Source organism: Pinus tabuliformis, chromosome 2_2, assembly GCF_031772625.1.
Source record: "Pinus tabuliformis cultivar Carrire ecotype Pingquan chromosome 2_2, CPIR1, whole genome shotgun sequence".
Lineage (NCBI taxonomy): Eukaryota > Viridiplantae > Streptophyta > Pinopsida > Pinales > Pinaceae > Pinus > Pinus tabuliformis.
Window position 1 is genome coordinate 379,964,193 of NC_142300.1, and position 11,063 is coordinate 379,975,255.

The window sequence follows — 11,063 nt, forward strand, 5'->3', positions numbered from 1 at the left end:
TGATAGTAATGAATGATGTACTCAGGCCTTTTATTGATGATTTTGTAATTGTATATTTGGATGAAATTCTTGTATTCAGTAAAACATGGGAAGAACATTTAAAGCATGTAAAGCAGACTCTAGATGTTTTAAAGCAAGAAAATCTCTATGTTAAATTGTCAAAATGTGAATTTCGTAAAACATCTTTGAATTATTTGGGTCATATTGTAGGGGGTTGTGAACTTAAGATAGATCCATCTAAGGTTGCAGCCATTGTAAATTGGCCTAAGCCCAAGTCTGCTACAGATGTTAGAAGCTTCTTAGGTGCAGCACAATATTGGAGAAAGTTTATTGCTAACTTTTCCTTAATTGCAGCTCCCTTACATGCTTTGACAGGATTGAACAAGGTGTTTCAGTGGGGAGGCAAACAACAAAAAGCCTTTGACACCTTGAAAGAAAAAATTAGTACAGCACTAGTACTAGCATTTCTAAATTCAACAACCATTTGAGAGCGAAACAGATGCTAGTGATTATGCCATGGGAGCAGTGTTCATGCGACATGGTAAACGCATATACTACCATTCTGAGACTTTTAATTATGTAGTAGTTAATTATTCTACATATGATAAAGAATTGTATGCATTAGTCCATAGTGTGAAAAAGTGGAAACATTACTTAATGGGCAAAGAAACAGTTATACATACTGATCATCAGCCACTTCAATACTTGCACTCACAAACTAAATTGCAGCAAGCAAGACACTATAGGTGGATGGGTTTCCTACAACAGTTTCATTTAGTCATCAAATATAAAAAGGGCATACACAATAAACTTGCAGATATGTTGTCCAGACCAAATATAAATGCATATACTATACTTAAGCATAACTCAGTAATGCATGAAGGCTACATTGAACAATATGCTTAAGATATAGACTTTAAAGATATATATGCAGCTTTAAGTAATGGAAAAAATGTAGAAGAATGGATTGCTATGTTAAGGACTGACTCTTGTATCATTTGGGAAAGCTATTCATTCCACAAACAAAGAGAATTTATATAATTAGGCAAGCACATACTTCTCTGATATCAGGTCATTTTGGTGTAAGTAAAACAATTGCACAGCTATAAAGATACTGCTATTGGCCAAGAATGCACGAAACAATTTCTAGATATGTAAGAGGGTGTACCATGTGTTCTAAAAGTAAGCCCAACAATAGAAAACTAGGCTTGTACACTCCACTACCAGTCCCTTCCCATCCTTGGGAAAGTGTTTCCATGGACTTTGTTGGAGGACTGCCAAAATCTAGAAAAGGTCATGACTATTTGTATGTTATTGTGGACAAGTTCAGCAAAATGTGTATTTTAATACCTTGTAATAAGAAGATTATAGCTGAACAAACAACGAAATTGTTCTTTCAGCATATCTGGGTGCATTTTGGGTTACCCACTTCCATAGTATCTGATCGAGACTCCTGATTTGTTGGGAAGTTTTGGTCAAGTTGGTGGGAATTAACGGACACCAGGCTGAAGAAAAGCATAGCCTTCCATCCACAAACAGATGGCCAAACAGAGGTAGTCAACCAGACAATGATTCAGTTGCTCAGGGGTTATTGCAGTAAGCATCACGAGCTTTGGGATGAACACTTATGTTATGTGTAACATGCTTACAACTGTGCTAAACATTCTTCTACATAGAGACCTCCTTTTGAGACCTGTTTTGGTTTCATACCAAGGTCTCCCTTGGATTTTGTCTTTGAAAAAGACATAGCGGTTGCTGGACACAATGATGTGGACAAAGCAATCAGATTCATTGAATAGATCCAAGAAATTCACCAGGCAATGTAGGAACAACTGGAAAAGAGCTAAGCCAAATATAAAACAAGGCATGATAAACATCGGGTGGAGCACAGCTTCCAGGTTGGTGATCAAGTCTGGCTGTATATCAACAAGGATAGAATGCAAGGTGAAGGAAAGAAGTTGAAACCAATAAGGTATGGGCCTTTTAAGGTACCTGAGAAAATTGGTGAGAATGATTTCTGCCTTGATCTGCCAGCATATATGCACATCTATTCAGTAGTGAATGCAGAAAATTTAAGACTGTTTGAAACTTCATTAATTGAAGATCCTGAAGAGCAAAGTCAATTGCCTTTCATTGATGATCTGTTGCCTGATACCTCAATGAGCTGCAGGAAGATACAATTCTGGACAGGAAGGTGAGGACAATGTGCATAGGAGATGTTGAGTACCTAAGGATTAGACTCAAAGGTTCAAAACCCAACAATGCAAAATGGATAGAGATTGGACAAGTGAGGCAGCTGTATCCTCACTTGGTTGTTGCTTGAAAACCAACTTTTGGTGGTCCAAAAGCCTCTTTCAATGGGAAGGCGTGATCCAAAGGGATCCGAGAGAACTCTCTAAGTCTTCATGAAACTTTTAAGAATCATTCCCAAGGCCCAAAATCCTTTAAAGGAACAAAAATATTGCAAAAGGGGTGCCCTTAGCATCGCGGAGAAAACCTTCAGAATGAAGAAAAGCACTATCAGGAGGCCCAAAACCTGTGAAATCAATGAAAAAACAGAGTAATTGAAGGCGGAACAAGTGATGCACAGTAGCCGTCCAATTTGGCTGATCAATGGTCCAGATTGGATCGGAAATCGCAATCGGCAGTAACCTTCAGCAGAGATCGGCACTTAACGCATAAATATGGCGACGGCGAATGGCGGAGTTAATATGGACCGTCGATCAAGTGCGCGGATCAACAACCCATATTACATCACCAAATCGCTATCGGAAGATGCAGCGGGAGCACTTACGATGGCAAAAGGGTTATTGCAATGAGCGATTGGGATGTATCGCATTGCCACATCACATTGGAACTATGTAGAGGAGCGGTTACAATCGGCGGGGGTCATGTGCAATATGCGATATCGCGTTGGAACATGGAGCGGAGCCGATATCAATACACCATGTAACAACCGGATGTGATAGCATTATAAAGGAAATTTGATACAATTTCAAGTCCATAACAGAGCCCTTTTTAATGTATTTTTGTGATTTTCGTGTATTCCCAAAATACAAAGGAATGGTTCCTCCCGATATGCGATAGTGACCTGTGGGCGGACCCGATAGGGGAATGAATCATATTTAAAGGACTTTGAAGTCCGGTATATTGAGTTTTGGTGGACTTTCTCTATTAAAATGTATTTTCACTGTAAAAACAGAGCGCGGTCATTTCAGGCGTTTCAGAGACCCGAGGCACTCTAGTGCTGCGGAATGGGTGGCCACCTCCTCTCCATGCATTAAGAAATGATTGTATAATGCTGGCAGAGGGATTCAAAGCGTTCAGAGGCCGGGGAGACTAAGAGCCGAGGATATGAAACGAATAGGCAACGCGGTTGGCTTTAAAAGCCACAGACAGAGAGCAAACAGGTAGGCAGTGTTGCAAGAAAATGCGAGACAGAGTTAGGACAGAGATTGAGAGCTGTGAGGGAGTCTGTGTACTTAGAGGAAGCTTGAGGGATTCAAGTGAGGCTCTTGTAAATGCATTTGTTGTGTGTGAGGCTCAAACTGAGCTCACTATTGTCAAAACTATGTTTGAAGACTTAAGAGAGAGGCCACCACTAAAGGCTGGACCAGGAGATGTAGCCGAGGAGTATTGGGTGAACTCCTCATTAAATCTGTTGTGTTTGTATATGTTTGTTTATTATAGTTTTTAACTGCCTCAAAGTCTATGTATTCCGTAATCTGATCGATCCATTGCACAAAATAACATAGGCACATCCATGCACATGAGTCTGTAATACCTTATTAATTGTCTTAGATCTCATTTATAGATCAATATGAAAATGAACCATAGTGAACCATGTTTATTTTAGGGTTTAAAATATTTATCTTAGGGATGTTATACATTGAGTTTATAATATTAATCCCTTTGAGTTTAATATTGTTCCCTTGAGTTTATAATATATAAGGGTTTTAGAATTTATTCCTTAGGTTTATAATTATTATTAAAAATAATAATATTAATTAATAAAACCAATAATAATGGTAATAGTAATATTAATATTTATTAATGGTAATAGTAATATTTTTTAATTAATATTAATATTGATTATTAGTAATATTAATTATTAATATTGATATTGATATGTATATTAATTAATATTACTATTTATTAAAAATATTTTTTAGTATTAATTTATTATGGCATAGTCCAATTTAAAGATAAAATCGACTTTTTCAACAAAATTTGGTAAAAAATTCAAGAAAACTTGTGATTTTTTTATTGTTTAAAATGAATTGTTGAAAATATAAATGGATTCAACACCTTAAAAAACCCCCTTGTGCACTCAAATTATACAAATTAAACAACTTAAATTTAAATTTTTAAAAATCTCTACCAGATTTCCATTAAAATTAACGAAAAAAACTATCATGAAAAAGGTCATTTTGTCTATAAGTTAGATTACATTATTTATTATTATTATTATTATTAATTTATTAATATTATTAATAATGATATTATATTTAATTAACAATAAAAATAATAATATTTATTAAAAATATGAATAATATTAATTAATAACAATAATTATAATAATAGTAATTACCGAATAATAAGAGTAATTAATTTAAAATGATTATAATAATAACTAATTAGCAATAATTAATATAAATTAATAATTATTATTAGTTATAATAATAAAAATAATAGTTTTATTATAATAGTTATTTATTATTATTATTATGGCGTAGTCTAACTTATAGACTAAATGACCTTTTTCACAACATTTTTTTCCTGGTTCAACTTGAGTTTAAATTGTTTAATCTGCATAGTTCGAGTGTCCCAAGGGTTTTCCACGGTTCTAAATCATTTATGCATTTAAAAATGTATTTTAAAGAGCAAAAAATCTTGAAATTGTATTGCCAAATTTTGGTGAATTCCGGTGAAAAATAATTATTTCGCCTATAAGTTAGACTATACATTTTATTATTATTACTACTACTACCATTAATGCTTATCAACATTTTCTAACTATATTTGATAATGTGATTGTGCATGTGATTGGTATATGTCTATACCTCATACCTCTATCGACATATATCAACCATATTGATTAATGTAGTTGTCTTAATAAATAATTATTAAATAATCATTCATATTCATTTACCAAATTTTCTTATCATATAATATTTAAATACTAAATTGTGTACAAATATATGTTAAATGAAATTATTTTTATCATATAATTTTTTATTAAATAAAATACTAAATTGTATACCAATAAATGCTAAATGAAATTATTTTTATCCACTTCGTTTTTAGTATTATATAAGTGTTAAATGAATAATTTTCCCTGTGCAATTACTAAATTTTCCTATAATACGGTTTGTTATCATATAAAATTCTAGAATCTATATGAAATAGTTGAATTCGAGATGTAAACAGAAAATTTGAGGAAGTTAAAACATTAATTATTAATTTTCTTCGATAGTTTATTTTTCATTGGAAAAAAAATTAAATCTATTTTTGTTAATTATGAATATATAATTATATAAATTAAATAGTTGATAAATATTGATAGAGATAAAAGCCATTGATAACATATTTTATATTGTCAAAATTAAAAAAATTATTTGCAGTATAATTTTATTTTAAATAACAATATTATTAGTATATGGGTTAAATATATGACAATATTTTGAATGATGGAGATTTATTTTGATATTACTATGAAGATCACTGAAATGTATATAGGCTTTGTTAAAATATCATGGGTCAATACCATAGTTTCCTACTACATGCCAAACAAACCATAACCCATATTTTTTTGACATCCTTTAATGATTCTAGATAAACTCTATAACACTCATGTTTCATTGGAAATACTCATAACCATCATAGAGAGACTGAGAAGGTGAACTCCAATTATAGATACTTTGTGCAAATTTCCAATCGATTGCCTTCAGGTGGACACCACTTCATCATTACCTTCAGGTGGACACTAGGGCAAACAAGAAGCTTCAGAAGACTATTGCAGGAAGCGAAAGCGTGCTCCATGATCCAGCCACCCAGTATGCCAGTGACATTGAGCAGAAGATCACTCATGTGGCTTATTTGAAGGCATCCCTTCATCAAGCTACGAGAGAGGAGAAAGAAATCTTCACTCAGGTTCATGATTGGTCAGGGTTCTTTGCCAAGAAAAATCAATCGGTATATACTCTGTGACAACATGCTCACTAGTTGTTCAATGAAGCCTTGACCACACCCGACCTTTACCAGTGACAAGATATTCTTGCATAGAGTGGATTTCTTGAGAAGCAGATCCAGCAGATTAAGGATGACTTGCACGCAACCAATGCTCTACTTCGTGACCTCAAGCGATCAACAAGGATCCATTTCTAGAAACTACAACAACTTTGCACAAAAGAATATACTTAGTGGAATGCTCTACTGAATGCAAGACCGAGCCAATCAACAACTAAAGTTACCGCAAAATTTATTGAGCAAGATAGCACCCTCAGGGATCCCTAGTGGTCAACCCTTGTTGTCTATACACAATTCAAGATTGTAGCCAAGCAATCTGTCCCATAGTTGGGTCCTTCATTTGAAGGAGAACCTACAACACATGAAGAAACGATTCAAGAATATGTAGGACAAGCCGGAGCCCTGTAGTAGCAAGAAGAAACATTAACATAAACAAAGGATTGAATCGGGGATGAGTCAATTGATTGTGGTCGGGGCCTGTTGGGTCCTTTGTTTTGTGGGACAAAGTTTTTGACACATTTTGACGAGTGTGACCAAAGGGTAGTTGTGGAGGAAACAACTGAGGAAAGAAAGAAAATTTGCCAAGATCCATTAGACACTGAAGATTGGTAAGTGGAAAATATGGGGACATGCAAGTGCAGCTGAGCCGCAACAGTCATCAATGAGAGATGGAGCAGTCACATCTGAGCCACAAAAGAAACCATGAAGGAAAGGGTGTGGCATCTGAGGAAGTGACTGGCAATTCAAGCTAGTGAAGTTTATAAAACCTAAAGGAAAAGGAAACGAGAAGAAAAATCTCATACGTTGAGATGCTACCACTAAGTCTATGAAACTTAGCATGGTTCTGTGTTTATCTGATTCTCAGATACTTTATATGCTCGGTCTCCTTTTCCTATTTGAATGGTGATAGAGCGAGAATGTAATGATGCTTTAAGTTAATGGGAAGAGTTGCAGGATTTCATTATGGTTCTAAATGTGTTAGTTGGATGCCCCTCTTCAATTTTTTTCATATGAATGAATGTATGTCTTCTATCTCTTGGATGTTTTGCTCGTTATGCTTTTCGATGATATATGTCAAATGTTATGGTTTTTAGAGTAGATGGGAATGATAGTATTTGCATAACTCTCCTTGATGCATGGTCCTAATCTCCATCTTAGTAAGGGCATAGCACACCTCATGTGAGATGACTTACTCCTGTTTGGTAAAGTGAAAATATCGACGTTCCACTAAACTACAACAGATCTTTTGTTGACTCCTGTGCTTAAACCAAAGATCTCTGTCCTATATAATTTTATATGAAAAAAAAAACAAAAATGCTAACTATTAATTACTCATATAAATCTTTTTATTTATATTAATTTACAATATTTTAAAAATTAAAAATTAACGGATATATATTTAAAATATTAGGAATATTGTAAATTTAAAAACATCAAACACATGTCAATATTAATAATATAATTAACATTATTAATATAATAGTTTAATAGAATATAGGAATTGAGATGCACTAAAGTTCAATTTCACTCCCTTCAAACACACCCAACATTCACCTAACATCATGCAATTAACTTTGACCTAACATTCGCAAAAATATATTGTATATAGTTCAATATTAACTTTACGACTTAACGTCCGCATATATATATATGTATATATATAAAATATAGTTTCATATTAACTTTATGACTTAACGTTCGCAAATATATATAAAATATAGTTTAATATTAACTTTACTCTCGCCGACCTTTCGCAAATATATATAAAATATAGTTTAATTTTAACTTTACTCTGACTGAATGTTGAAAAATATATGACATAGTTTAATTAGCTACGTTCAAGCTTTTCTCGTGCGCATAATCCATATTTCCATAAGCACCAATATTCCGACGATTTCACACTATAATATTATCAGTGGGAGGGCATAGAAATTATCCCAAATTTTTTGTCTGATACTCCGAACTCTCTCAAATATTCTGTGCGATTTGTCTTTTAGCAACGATGTCATCTGAGGCTTCGTATTTTTTTATGTCAAGCAGGAAATTGTAGTGTTAGGCGTGTATATATATAAGCGAGCCGCTATGGTCCACTCATTAAGTAAATCGCATAGCAAAGCGTGCTGTTATGGCTGAGATTTCTGAATCTGCTTCCACCAAAATGAGCAATGAATTTTCCATCCCTCGACGCACGGCCAATCGCCACGGAAACGTGTGGGACGATGAGTTCATACAATCCCTCAACTTGCCCTATGGGGTATACTTTCAATCTCTCTCTCTCACATGGCACCTATCTCTAGCTCTGTCATCTGCTTTTTAGTGTGTTTTTTGGTTGTTACCTGTGAGCCTATCATGGCATCTATCTCATTCTCTATGTTTTTTTTTAATTGCACTGAACTGTAATTAGGCACCGGCATATTATGAACGCGTTGGAATGCTTGTTGAGGAGATCAAGCAATTACTTTTGAGCGAAATGGAAGATAGCAATTATGATCTAATCAAACGTCTTCACATAGTTGACACATTGGAATGCCTTGGAATTGATCGACATTTTCAACATGAAATAAAAACAGGTGCCCTAGATTACGTTTACAGGTAAGTGAATCTGGACAGATAAATAAATTTAATTTAGCGTTTACATATATGTGCACTCCGATTTTGGGGCTATTTTCGATTCCCATGCTGACTGATAAGCTGAGTAGATGTTGGAACGAAAAGGGCATCCGAGTGGGATCGAGCGATTCCTGCAAAGATCTTAACGCGACAGCTTTAGGATTTCGTGCTCTCCGACTGCATCGATATAACGTGTCTTCAGGTGGTATCAACTGCAATTAATTTGATGTAAAGCTTCAAGATATTTTCTAATATTGTTAGGCAGTATAAGCGAAAGAGCTCACTATATTGGGCTACCCTAAGTTCAATGGTGAAAGTGAAAACGTTTATTAATAAGTATTGAACTTTAGACAAGTTCCAAACTCAAATAACCTACTTAATGTGCTTGTAGATAATTCTTAAAGAATCTCCTCGATAACAAACAGCAGGTATACATATTTGCATTAAGGAAAAAAAAAGAGGATGGCCTAGTTGTAGTTGATCTTGTAGGGATTTTGTTAATTCCGTCCGGGATTCGAATATTAAATGGGCTCATAAAAGGTGACAGCCACATTAAAGTGCAATGGCGTATGTGTTTAGGAAGATATGTGATTCTGTAGTGGGATTAGTTTAATGGGATGTTATTAGTATTTTCATTTTACTTCCATCGACCTAGTAAGAAGCCAATTGACGGTGGAAAAGACCTTTTGAGATTTTTTAATTGAAAAGGGGAAGCAGATTAACACATTAACGATTAACCATTAATGTACTTTCCCTGGTTGTATTTTCAGTGGCAGCGATATCTTGAGTCTTATTTGCAGGAAGCGGAATGGATAGCGACTGCTCATATGCCCACGTTTAATGAGTACATAAAGAATGCTCGCGCTAGCTCAGGGATGTGTATTCTAAATTTGTTTCCCCTTCTGTTGATGGGTCAACTTCTCCCAAACAACGTTCTGCAGCAAATATATTCTCCGTCTAAGATGCAGGAGCTCTCAGAATTTACGGCCAGACTCATCGACGACTTGAAAGATTTCGAGGTATTTGGCATCTAAATCGAGATTTATTTGCATGCATACAGTTCTATGCAAAATACTGATTCGTCTTCACTATTTGCAATGAAGGACGAGAAGGAACACGGGGAGATGGCTTCGAGTATAGCTTGTTATATTAAAGACAATCCTGATTCTACCGTGGAAAATGCGATGAATCACATCAAGGGCATCCTTCATCTCTCCCTTGAGGAATTGAATCGGGAGTATCTTAAGGAGGACAGTGTACCATTATGTTGCAAGAAGTTCAATTTCAATATAACACGAGGACTTCAATTTCTGTACAGATACGGAGACGGCTTCTCCGTATCTAACAAGGAAGTGAAGGACCAAATATTCAAAATTCTCGTCGATCAAGTGCCTATCAAGGAATAATGGCGACCGGGTTGCTGCTACTAGGTCTGTGTATTAAATATGTTACTGTTACTACGTGTGTATTAAGTATGTTTTGAATAAGTGGGGCGAGTAAGAATAAGAGTTTTAGTGCAAATGTTTATGGACGTAGTTTAGCCAAGTTCTGCCAAAGTGCCCGTGGAAATTGTTCCCCGACAAATTCCAAGTATCGTGTACCGTAATTACAATCATCACGCAATCACCGCTGCACCATTTTCCATTTTTCTACTGTATTCTTATATGTTTTATCATACTGAAAAATGTATTATATTTTCCTTATAGTTGGTTGAATTTGTAAAATGTTCAGCTGGTTGGATTTGTACCATGTTACTTATTACGTGTCTACAATTTCTAGGTTATTTTTCTTTTTCTTTGTTCCTTTTTATTTTTTAACAATGGTATCAATTTTATAATTTATATTTGTTTTTAGTGTAGTTTAATTAATTATAACTAAAATTGTTTTTTTTTTTTTCAAAATAGTTTCACATATGTTCAGAAATATCACTAAAGATTCTAGTGGAAGTTCACTTTCAATACAGCACGAGGACTTCAATATATGAGTATTTTCTAACCAAATCTATATGTATATATATATCAAGTGGACAATGATTTATTCAATTTGTCATCCAAATTGAAATTATTTTTTAAGGAATTTTCTTACTTTCAATTACTATATCTCTATATATAAACTTGATATAAATTTAATTTTCTTAATGATAACACTAAAATATTTTATTTATAGTTGATATTGTTGGTATTTCAAGGTCTATGCAAAAATTT

The 11,063-nt window shown here is 34.2% G+C and overlaps 1 pseudogene across 1 annotated transcript; it reads left to right on the forward strand.

Annotated features, from left to right (window-relative positions):
* Nucleotides 1-9,421: 9,421 nt before the first annotated feature.
* Nucleotides 9,422-10,553, forward strand: LOC149192830 (delta-selinene-like synthase, chloroplastic pseudogene; annotated as a pseudogene). Its single transcript, XR_016255014.1, has 3 exons — nt 9,422-9,454; nt 9,630-9,878; nt 9,963-10,553. The product of XR_016255014.1 is annotated as a delta-selinene-like synthase, chloroplastic pseudogene (transcript).
* The last annotated feature ends 510 nt before the right edge of the window (nt 10,554-11,063 follow it).